The sequence below is a fragment of the Vombatus ursinus genome, unplaced genomic scaffold, assembly GCF_900497805.2.
Source record: "Vombatus ursinus unplaced genomic scaffold, bare-nosed wombat genome assembly UNPS02014798.1, whole genome shotgun sequence".
Taxonomy (NCBI): Eukaryota; Metazoa; Chordata; class Mammalia; order Diprotodontia; family Vombatidae; genus Vombatus; species Vombatus ursinus.
The window spans coordinates 41,097,969-41,110,235 of NW_020954576.1; positions in this window are offsets into that span (position 1 = coordinate 41,097,969).

Sequence of the window (12,267 nt, forward strand, 5' to 3'; positions counted from 1 at the left end):
TTGGGTACAGGCAATAACAAAAGGCCAGTTGATGGGATTATAGCCTCAGGCAAAAGGCAGAGATTTGGCCAAGTGGGAAAGTCCAGGGTTTTTCCTTTTTGGGATCTAGATCCTATCCTCATCAGTCTTACCATGAATAGGGGGAAGGGGACAGATGTGGAAGAGGTTGTGGAAATAGAATTAACAAGACTTAGATATGGGAGGGGAGAAGGGAGGAGAGGAATTAAGTATGATTGTGTTTGCCAACTTAGGTGACTGAAAGGAGACTGGTGCCATGGACAGAAAGAAGGAAATTCAGAAATGCAGTGGATATGGAGGCAAAGATAATATTGAGTTCTGCTTTTCAACGTGCTGAGTTTGAGATATTTACAGGACATTCAGTGCAAGACGTCCTATAGCGATGCCCATCAAATGGGGAATGGCTAAACAAGCTGTGGTATTTGATTGTAATGGAATATTATTGTGCTTTAAAAAATGACAAGCAGGATGATTTCAGAAAAACCTAGAAAGACTTATGTGAAATGATGCTGAGTGAAGCGGGCAGAACCAGGAGCACCTTTGTACGTAGTAACGATAATACTGTAAGATGAAGAACTGTGAACGACTTGGCTATTGGCAGCAACATAATGATCCAGGACAATCCCAAAGGACTAATGGTGATGCATACTATCCACCTGCAGAGAAAGAACTGATATTGTTTGAATACAGACTGAAGCATGCTATTTTTCACTTTCACTTTTTTCTATTGAATCTTCTCGTACAAAATGACTAAAATGGAAAAGTTTTACATAATTGCATGCACATAACCTCTATCTGATTGTTTATCCTCTCAAGGAGAGGGGAGAGGAGGGGAGGGGATGGAGGGAGGGAAGGATAGTATTTGGGATTCAAAACTTTAAATAAAAATGTTTTTAAAATTGGGAGAATAAATGTCTCATAGGTAGGTGGTGATGTGGGACTGGAGTGTAAGAGCCAGAGTCGTAGAAGATTTCTAGCACTGGGAGTCATCTGCATTGACATGATAATTGAGCACATGGGAACTGATAAGGTCACCTAGAGAAAGGGTGTAGAGAAGAAAGTCAGAGCCTTTGGGTGTATCAGCTGTTAGATGATCTAGCAAAGGCGAATGAAAAAGTGGTGGGATTGACTGGAAGAGAATCAAAAGCTGTGCCACCCTATCTTTCCAGCTTTGTCTCCTCCTTGACCAAAATGGCCTCCTAATTGATCCCCTCTCATTCCAGTTTCTTCTGCTCTCTAATCCATCTTCTACTACAATGGCAGTATCAAACTCAAATGCAAACGGCTCACTAATCAGTACATAAGGATTCCTGGAGCAGCATGTTGACTTGGTTTTAATGCGTAACACGGTCTATGTTTCATTGTATTTTTAAATTTATTTTGTTAAGTGTTTCCCAATTACATTTTAATCTAGTTCTGGCCCACGCTAGAGTGTTGCTGTAGCATGTGGCACCTGGGCAGTGTGTTTGATACTTCTGCTCTGTAGAACTCCCAAGTTAATATTCCTGAAACATAGGCGGGACCTAACTCAAAAAACTTGCTATTCTCTTTATATTTGTTGTCCAGTTGTTTCAGTGGTGCCCCACTCTTCATGACTGCATTTGGGGTTTTCTTGACAAAGATACTGGGCTGATTTGTCATTTCCTTCTCCAGCTCATTTTACAGATGAAGAAACTGAGGCAAATAGGGTGACGTGACTTGCCCAGGGTCACCCAGCTAGTAAGAGTCTGAGACCAGATTTGAACTCAGGGAGATGAGTCTTCCTGACTCCAGGCCTGGCGCTCTATCCATTGTGAGACCTGGCTGCCACATTCCCTTTATGATAAAATACAAAAATTCTCAGCCCTTCACAGTCTGATTCTAGGCTATTTTTTCCAGGCTCATTACAGGTTACTCCCTGTAACACACTCTACATTAAAGCCAAATGAATCCACTTGTGGTTCCCTTATGTGATACGTCATCTCTTCTTTCGCTGCCATTGCACAGTCCTTTCCTTGTGTCTGAAATGCTCTTGATTTTCACCTCTGCATTTAGAAACTATAGCTTCCTTCAAGGCTCCGTTCAAGTGTCCCCTCTTACAAAGAGGCCTTTCCTAATTTTCCCACTTGTTAGAATTCTCCCACTTCAAATTACTGTGTGATTATTCTGCATTTATTTTTCTGTATCTTGGTTCCCCCTAGTAGAGTGGAAGCTCCTTGAAGGTAGGTACTGTTTGATTTTTGTCTCTGTATCTCTAGCACTTAACATAGTACCCGACACATAGTAGGTCCTTAATGAATACTTATGGAATTGACTTTTATATTACTTCCTTCTGGGCATGCTATATTGCAGCCAACCTGGAGACACAGGGTACAAAGAGCATCAAATTTGGAGTCAAAGGACCTGGGTTCCAGCTCTGCCCCTGACCACTTCCAGTCTCTATAAGTGAGTCTCACTACCATATATAGTGTTAACCTCGGGCAAGTCATTTGCCTCATTCTCCTTAGAATGAAGACATTGGATTTCATCAGTGTTGTCAAACTCAAATAGAAATGAAACCCTGAGGACCACATAGTGACTTAGAAAACTACAAATTAACATTACCTATGTTTTATTGCATTTTCATTTCTTTTATTAAACATTTCTCAATTACATTGTATTATAGCTTTGCAAAACTCCAAACCTGGAGTTTTGAAGGATCCACACGGCAAGTCTGACACCTCTGGACGACATATCTAAAGCCTCTTCCAGCTTCAACATTCTATGGTTCTATGACCTCTCTGTCTCTCAAACAAACCCTACTCTTAGCTACCTGTAAAACGTTTGTTTATACTATTGCCCAGGATGCTGTCTCCTTCCTTCCCTGTCTTTAGCTATTGAATGCCTACTCATCTTTTAAAAGACCAAAAAAAAAACCCAACTCAAATTTCCTTTCCTCCCTGATCTCGCTAGTCACTACAAAGTTCCTCCTCACACCTCACACAACACTTTTTGTTAACCTCTCTAATATGCTTATCACATAATATTATGCAATATAATGACCTTACACTATTATGCTACTATGACTTTCTACTATACTAATAGTGATCTAATACACCACACCAACATAGTGGTGCCTGATCATTTGATACAAGCATACCCAGCCAGAAAACAAAAAGGAATTCACTGCTGCCAAAATGTTACGGGAAAGATATTTTTCAGTGTATGGATTCTCTGCCAGAATCTGCTCTGACCTAGGTAAAGATTTTGAGAGTCACTATTCAAGAAGATGTCTGCCTTGGAAGGTATCAAAAAGTCTAGAACTTTCTTCACCATATACAAAGAGATGCAGAGCCTGAATGTTTCAAATGTACACTGTTGAATACATTGGGAACTCTGAGACCGTGTAACAAAAGCTCAATGTAGTTCATACATACAATTCTACCTGGAATTTGAACCAAGAATTCGACCAGCTTTAGACTATATTTGCCTATGCTTGTACAAGAGCCATGCCTCCCTATTGACTTGTGTTTTGGAGCCTCAGGCTCCAAAACTACTCACAATCAGTACATCTCTTTTGTTGTTGTTCAGTCATTTTTTAGTCATGTCCGACTCTCCATAACCCCACTTGGGGTTTTCTTGGCAAGGATACTGAAGTGGTTTACCATTTCCTTCTCCAGATAATTTTACAGATGAGGAACTAAGGCAAATAAAGTTAAGTGACTTGTCCAGGGTCAAACAGCTAGTGAGTGTTTGAGGCTGGATTTGAACTCCAGAAGAGTAGTCTTCCTACCTCTAGGTCCACTCTATCCACTTTGCCACCTAGCTGCCCCATCTGTACATCTCTTAGTTGATAGAAAAACTGAAGAAAGCCTATCAACTAGTCCCAGCTTTAACTGAAGAGTCAAGAATTAAACCAAAAATGATAGGATACTAGAGGATGTTGTCAAGACCTTCAATAAGGAGACAGAGTACTACTGAAAAATTTGGCATTCAGGGGACTCTCAAATCAACCAACCGATGGAAAGTTAACCCAGACAAAGGTGTTGAGAGGCTGAGCAGTTTGCCTCTTTTCAAAGTAGCCACAGACACTGGAGACAGCCCTACCAAGACTATTCAACACAAGCACTTATTGCCCATAGGAGAATTATTGGACTTTCGAGGAGCAGGTAGAGAGAACTGATGGATACTCATCTGCTGAACAAAGTGAAAATCATGAACAAAAGAGAACATCCAACAGTTTATGAAGACTGTCTGACCCAGATGTGGGCAGCAAAAATGATGCTTCCAATGATGGAAACTAAGTGTACTATTACAGGGCAAGAGGATTAAACTTAGAAAGTAACTCCTTTCTTGTCTATAACTGTTACTACAGAGACTCCTAGGGGTATAGATATAACCAAAAAGGCAGAAACCTATGAATTACCAGCCTGCCCCTGCTGTCAGTCCAGAGCTAGACAAACAAGTCCATAATTCTGACGCCCATACCACCTACTTGCTTGGAGATAAAAGAGATCAGACAGAGCAAAGAGATCAACCAGCAGAAACTAGACCCATCAGGGCCATTCACTAGACTGATTTATTATTATTTTTCAATCTAAATTTGTATTCCAAAGGAAGTAAGTAACATTTATCATCAGTACTCAGAAAACATGGTGGCTGATTGCATTCAACACAGTTCTTAAATGTGGAAAAGTTTTTTGTTTGTTTTTTTACAATAGTGTTTTCTTGATTCTGTTCTCTTCCCTCTGAATCAGCTCATACTACCCAGAATTCTCCTACATAGTCACATTCATCGTTTTTTATAATACAATATTATTCCATTATATTCATTTGCCACATTTTGTTCAACCACACCCCAACTGATAGGTGCTCCTTTTGATTCCAGTTCTTTGCTTCTTCCCTTCCCCCCTTCCCCATTAATCCTTCCTTCAGGATAAGGAAGCTTGTTTTGCTTATGACTAATTCTCTCCCCAGGATTATTTTCCCTCAGCAACCTGCCCATCTCTGCTTGCTCCCTGTCGAGTTTGATGTGTTCACCCTTACTTTGTCCATTTCAGATAAAAGTGAGGTCCATCTGAGGCTCATTCTCCTACCCTTTCCTCCATATTTATATATTCTTTTTTTCTCAGCCGTCTCAATTATGAGGAATAGCAAATTCTAACCTTTCCTCTTCCTTTTGAGTTCCTTTCTGTTTCCCTTCTTAAAAACCATAGAACAGAACGAATCCAGCTGCTCTTCTTTCAAGTCTTTGTTTCTAAGATTGGCACAAATTGTTTAAAATTCATTATTGTACCTTGTACAATAAATTAGCCCTTGTAGAAGGGCTAATCCCATGGCTGCTGAAGTCTGTTACTCACAAGGTACTGCTTGGACTGCTTTGTGGGGCTGTTGACTACTTATCAAGTGGTGATAAAAGCTAGTACAGTCTCTGTCCTCCTTCAGCCACACACCCTGCTCTAACTGGAAAACTGTATGCTGATGCACCTAACTCTAAGCTGATGCTTAAAGACAGCTTAGTTATGTTTCAATATAAATCTATTACTAGTGTTAACTAGCTAGCTTTGTTGTTTTTTTTTTTTCATAATTAATTGCTATGTCCTATCTACACAGTATGTATTCTTTAGCTGTTTGTCCAGGGTCCTGCATGTAATTTAGTCATGTCATCACTAAAGTTCTCCATCAAAGAATATATTGTATAGTACCACATCTGACTGCAAGCATTGTTAACGTGTAATTGTTTTCATCGGTATGGCAAGTTGGTTGTGTGAGATGATACGAAAATCACCCTTATTATTTTAAAGCACTGATGTTTGTGTATTTGATGTGTAGTTACAGGTTTCAAGATTATCCTGGCTGATTTTTGCAAGTCTGAAAAATGTTTAGGCCCAGAAAACAATTTAGCGTCTTCTCCCCAGGCAGATTGAGGACGGCCAGGTGATGCTGCGTGGGTATAGGAAGATATGACTCCTAATTAGATGAGACAACCCTAAGCTTGTGGCACTGAGTATTACGAGGGAGAGACACTTTGGAAATGAGAAAGAAAAGGAGTTCAGGAGAGATAGGAGAGGCAAAGCAGATAGGTGACCTCCCTGGAGCTGCAAGCATATGGCAGGCCAGCCCCATAGGATGTCTTTGGATTTCCAGCACCCACACACCAGCATAATCTTTCACCATTTGGTTAAGCTGAGGCTTTGTTTCACTTCAGAGTCACCTTCATAGTCAAAGAGCCCATTTACTATTGTGTATTCTATCATCTACTCTAACCAGTAAAACTTCCTGATTTCTGTTTATTTGGATGTATATACTTGCTTTATACCTGTCATTGCCTTTGTATAACTGTTCGGAGGGAGGGAGCTAAGCCGACTGCGAGTGAGCCAGTTGTTACCTTCCCCTTTAGAACAACCAGGGAAAACGATTTTATTTTAATTTTCAAAATAACATCATACTTCTAGATAGCAAAATCTTACGTATATTAGATAGACATAACTCTAGTCCAGTACTCCTCTTGGAAATAGGAGAGCAAAGTTATAATCACCCAATCACAGATGTCCTCCTACTCTGCACAAAGGCAGAGGTCACAGTTTCCCTTGGAAGCACAGAGTGGGTCTATCCAGATCTCACATATCTATCTAGATATTCATGTTATACGAACCTCCCCAAGTCCCAGTGGCTCTGGATTAACCTGCTGGATGTGGGCCAGCTGGTGACCTGGTCTCTCATGGAGCCCTGTCCACATGTTACATGGGTGTACTGGATTAACATATCATGTTAAAGTAATCCGTTACATGTGTGTTTTATACCATACTAGACTGTAAGTTCCTTGAGGGCAGGGATCTTTCCTTATTTAAATGTCGTCTTTGTCTTAGTGTCCAGCACAGTGATCTCAGCTCATAGTAGGTGCTTAAATATTTGTTGAATTTTGCTTGATGAAAGTGACTTGTCCAAGGTTAGAATGACTCAAGGTCAGCTCCAAAGCTCTATTTAACTATCAGACTCTATGTAAAGTGCATTAGCAAACATAGTCTCTCTCCTCCAGGGGCTCATGGATCATGGGATATAGAGTTGCAGTACCACTTTGGCAGCTAACTGTGTTTGTATTCCCTCAGGGCTTACCACGGTGTCTGGCACGTAGTAAACACTTAATAAATGCTTCTTGCCTTGCCTTACCTTACCTTGCCAAGAGGATTTAAAAGCTCTTCAAGCTCAGGGATTGTTTCATTTTTGTCTTTGTGTCTCCAGTGGTCAAGACACAATATACCTTGCACATAGTCTACTATGTTAGCTGAATTAAAATGAATTGGCCACCATTCTGTGTCCCGTAGATGTCAGAGGAAGGTTTTTGAATCTAGGTGTCCTGACTCCAAGTCCAAGACTCTTTCCACTGGCTCTTGTTGTTTTTCTTGTTAGTCTAAAATAGCCACACCACATATCTGATTACTTCCTGTCTCAGGGAGAAGGTAGGAGACAGATAGAATTTGTACTCAAAATTTGAAAAAAAAAAAGTTTAAAATTGTTTTAACATGTAATTGGGAAAAAATTAAATAATACATACATATACATACATATATACATATACACATGCATGTGTGTGCACACATACATACAAACATACACACATACATATATATATATACACATACATACATACACACATACATATAGCTATACCACTGGTAGTTTAGGATGTTTAGACAGCAATAAGAAGTGTTTGGGTTAATAATCGACATAACACAACAACACAAATCAACAAGTTATTTAATATTTACTAGGTACCATGCACTGGGAATACAAAGAAAAAGCTAAAACTGCCCCTATTCTCAAAGAACTTGCATTCTAATGGGGTAGAGAATATGTCCATAAATGGATACATAAGTACATAGAAGGCCCATGCAGAGTAGATGGAAGGGAACTATTGAGGGGGAAGGCACAGCACCTTAGTCTCCCCTCCCCCCAGCTCCTAGGGGAACCAAGAATGTCCTCCTGAAGAATGAGGGCACTTGAACTGAGTCTTGAGGGAAGTCTGGAATCCCAAGAGGAAGAAGTGAGGAAGGAGGGCATTCCAGGAAGAGGGGACTCAGCCAATACTAAGGCACAGGGCAAGGAGCTATTTGAGTACTAGACATCCTTGCTCTAAGAGTTAACATCAATTGCCTGTCTAGAGGAAATTGATTCAGGGAACTAAATTATAGATTAGAGGATTGCTTGGTAAGTTTAGAATTAAGAGCAAAGGGAGCTGAAAGTGCTTAAGTAATATTTCCATCAGGTTCCGATGGCTTGATGAATTGTCTTCGTCCAATCTAGAGTTCTGTTTTTGTTTTGTTTTGTGTTTTCATAAAGAAGCAACAACAATGGTTGTTGTCCTTCACTCTTGAAGAGGCCCAAAATGACAGTGCTATGCTGGGGTCAAGGTACAGTATGTCCAACTGTGGCTGAGCAGACCAGTATGATCTTGGAAGGCTGTACCACAGGTCAGGCACAAATAGTCTGTTTGAACAGGAGTGGCGATGTCTCTAAATTTTCGCATCTCTTTTGAACAGTATACTGCAATTCTGCTTTGCTCATAGAGTACAACACCTTCTTTGATTTGGGGATGCCATGCGGGGCGATCCTGTGCCAGCATCCCTCATGTCTCACAATTCAGTTCTTTAGGGAGATCTTGAGAGTGTCCTTGTATCACTATATAAAGGAGCAGTATTGTTTACCTATAATCAGAACACCTTCTCTGCTGAACAGTACTATGGAGATGCTGATAACGTTCTTTACTATCTAACTCTTTTTTAAATTTTTTTTTTTTAAGTTCAGACCTAGGATTTCATTGGTATAAGGAGATCCCTGTAGTAGAAACTACCTCTGTTTATTCAGATAAGCAAATCACTCGTAACTTAGCATCTTAGAGAGTTGTTTTTGGAGCCCTGAGAAATCCAGTGATTTGCCAATGGTCCCATAACTAACACGATGAGTCAGATGTTGAAATTGAACCCAGGTCTCCCTACTGCAAGGCTGACCTATGCACATAATCTCTTCAATTTTCCTTATCAGTCACCCAAAGCTTCTGTCATTACATTACCTCATGAAAGACATAGCATAATTAATTAAATTATAGCTCATCTTACTTAAGTTATATTTTCTACTGGTGCCTTCCCAGTGAAATTTAGGGAGGCACCTTAAGTCTTCACTGCTTCTCTCCTACTTTGCTCCACTCTCAGAGGATGATGTAGCTATCTTCTTGCCAAGGCAGATGTTCTTCTATCCCTATTCCTACTCCTCTAGGATCTTGCTTGATTCATTTTTCATCTCTTACCCACCACCCCCACTTCCATTTTACTCTCTTCTTCTTTCTTGGCTTCTTTCTCATTGCCTATTAAAATTCTCAGGACTTTCCTATCCCATCCTAAAAACCCTTAGGGTTTTGACTCTGGTATCTCCTCAACCTGTGATCTAGTATCTATACTCCCTTTCACTGATAAAATTTCCAGAGAATATTCTGTACTCACTGCCCATGCTTCCTCACCACAATCCATTCTTCATCCTACATTTGATTTCTGTCCCCAACATTCTACCAAAAGTTCTCTCGTCAAGGTCATCAATGATTTAAGTGAGAAATTAAAATTGCCAGAGAGGAACAAAACATATCATGGATTTGCATAACTGGGTGGCCCCCTTCCCAGTCTTATCCTAGTGCCTCCAGGTGCAAATATGAAATGCCCTGTTTGGTATTCAAATCCCACCATAACTAGCCCCCTCCTACCTTTTCAGTCTTCTTATACCTTATTCCTGGACAGGTACTCTTCGATCCAGTGATATTGGCCTCCTGGCTATGCCATAAACAAGATACTCCATCTCTTGGTTCTGGGCATTTTCTGTGGCTGTCCCCCATGCCTGGAACACTCTCCCTCCTTTGTTTCTACTACTAACCTTTGTGGCTTCCTTTAAATCCTAATTAAAACCCTACCTTCTACAGGAAACTTTTCCCAACCCCTCTTAATTCCAGTGCTTTCCCTTTTTAGTTTCTTATTTATCCTACATATATATATGTAGCTTGCTTTGTATATATTTATTTGTATGTTGTTTCTCCCATTAGATTGTAAGCTCCTGGAAGGCAGGGACTGTCTTTTGCCTCTTTTTGTATCCCCAGCTCTTAGCACATAGTAACCACTTAATAAATGCTTATTGGATGAATATATTCTACACTTCAAATTGTACTACTTTCTGTTCCCAAAAAATATCCTGAATTTTCCCACTTCAACATGTTTGCTCTAACTATTCCTAATGCCTAAATTATCTTCTCTTTCCTTTTCCCTTTTGGCCTTTAAATTCCTACACATTTTTTTAAACCCCATCTCAAATGCTCAAGACAGTGTGTAGCATGGAATAGGTGCTTAATAAACATGTATTGATTGCTAATGGAAAGAATCAATGAAATCAGCCAGCATTTACTAATCACTTACCATGTGGCAGGTACTGTGCTAAGAAAAAGCAAAAAAAGGAGCCCCCATTGAGAGAGTCAAGGGCACTGATAATCCAAAACAACAAATAACCCAAAAGCCATTTACACCTGATTTTGGAATTGCCATATATTTCAAAAATATTTTCTCCTTGGTTTACCTTCCTAATTGTGTTTTGTCTAGGCTAAGAGTATAATAACTCACATAACACTGTACAGTTTACAGATTGCTTTCCTCACAGCAGCTCTCTGAGATAATCAATGCAAGCACCATCCTACCCATTTTAAAGATGAAGAAACTGAGGCACAGAGAAACAAAGTGACTTGCCCATGGCTAACAAGTCTTTTTCCATTTTACTATGCAGCCTACGGTTTTTAGATCATTTTGCTGTTCCAGAGGACATGGGATCTGGAGGGTCACATAAGATGTAGGAAAGAAGGGAAGACGAAAAATAGGGAAAGGAAAGAAGGCCGGCCGTAGACTTTTTAAAAGTGGGAAGTGGGATCATTCTGATTAAACCATGGAAAGATAACTGAGAGTTCATTGTAGTTCCACCACATGAGCAGGAGGTGTTAGGAGCAGGGTAGATTTGGGCAGAGAACTATGAGAGCTTGAAGTATAAAGTCCCCAGAGTTATGAGTCCCCAGAGTCATAGATTTCCCTGGAAGGCATGGGTACTTGACTCCCAGAAATCTCCAAACACAAAGTGATAAGCAAATGAAAAAGAACGATCACTGACAGCCAGCTCTGGGGCAATATGCCAGTGTTCTAGGGGCAGCATTAGCAGTGAAAGAATCTGAGCATAGTTTCAATTATCCCTATGCCATTTGCAGGGCCTGGGCCAGACAATTTTGAAGTCTCTCCACCCTCACCTCCTAAGGAGGCTGCAGATGCTATCTTTCACATGGCCTCCCTATCCCTGAGGAAAGTAGATGGGAAAAAGATGTTCCATGCAGGTCAAACTGGGTTGGCCTGGGGACAGCTTGGGCTCTCGGGGAAAATGCCATTTGGCAGATTCTGTGCTGACACGAACTCAGGATCACACCCTCTAATTTGGATGATATAGGGACCAAGGCAAAAACAAGTGTGCTGGGGGAGGAGAGGGGTCAGCGACTCAGTCTTCCTCCAACACCAGGCAAACCGTAACCTTGCTCTGTGACTTTTGTTGTGCCAGCTGAGTCGCTGCCATGTAAAGCATGGGGTCAGTTAACAATGTGGGTCAGAACACAATGCCGAATGAGAACAAGGTCGCAGGTTCAATCTCTGTCCATATGGTTCAGTAAGCTTTACATAGGAAAAATAAACAAACAAATTGCAAAAACATCTCTACCACAAACTCTATCTTCACCTGGAAGCTGTGGATGGCCCCAAGGAAGCTCTCACCATTGTTGAGAAAACAACAACAACAATTTATAGACTGCTACTGATTTTTTTTTTTTTTTTTGCCGTTAGGGCCGAGCAATTGAAATCTGGGTTGTTTCCTCAGGACAGGGTTAGAAGGTAGGAGAGACAAGGAGAAAAAGAAAAAACCTGGTGAATGCAAGCTCCCTGAGGGCAAGCCTTAATCATTAGCAGGCATTTGATCAATATAGTTGAATTTATTTGTACTAGTGAGTTCTCCCTCCCAACTACCTTCCCTCTAAACAGGGGGAATTTAAAGATACCATAGGCTATCTTTGGTTCCATAGTCAAGGCTGCATGTCCCATGCCCTGTGCCCCGTGCCCTTGGGTTGAATCTGACTGTGTTTTCTCTATTTGCTGAAGCCTTCTCCTCTCCGCCAGGTTCTATTCTGGAGGTTAATCTGCCAGGAAACTTGGATCACAGGATGACAGAATAGCAGAG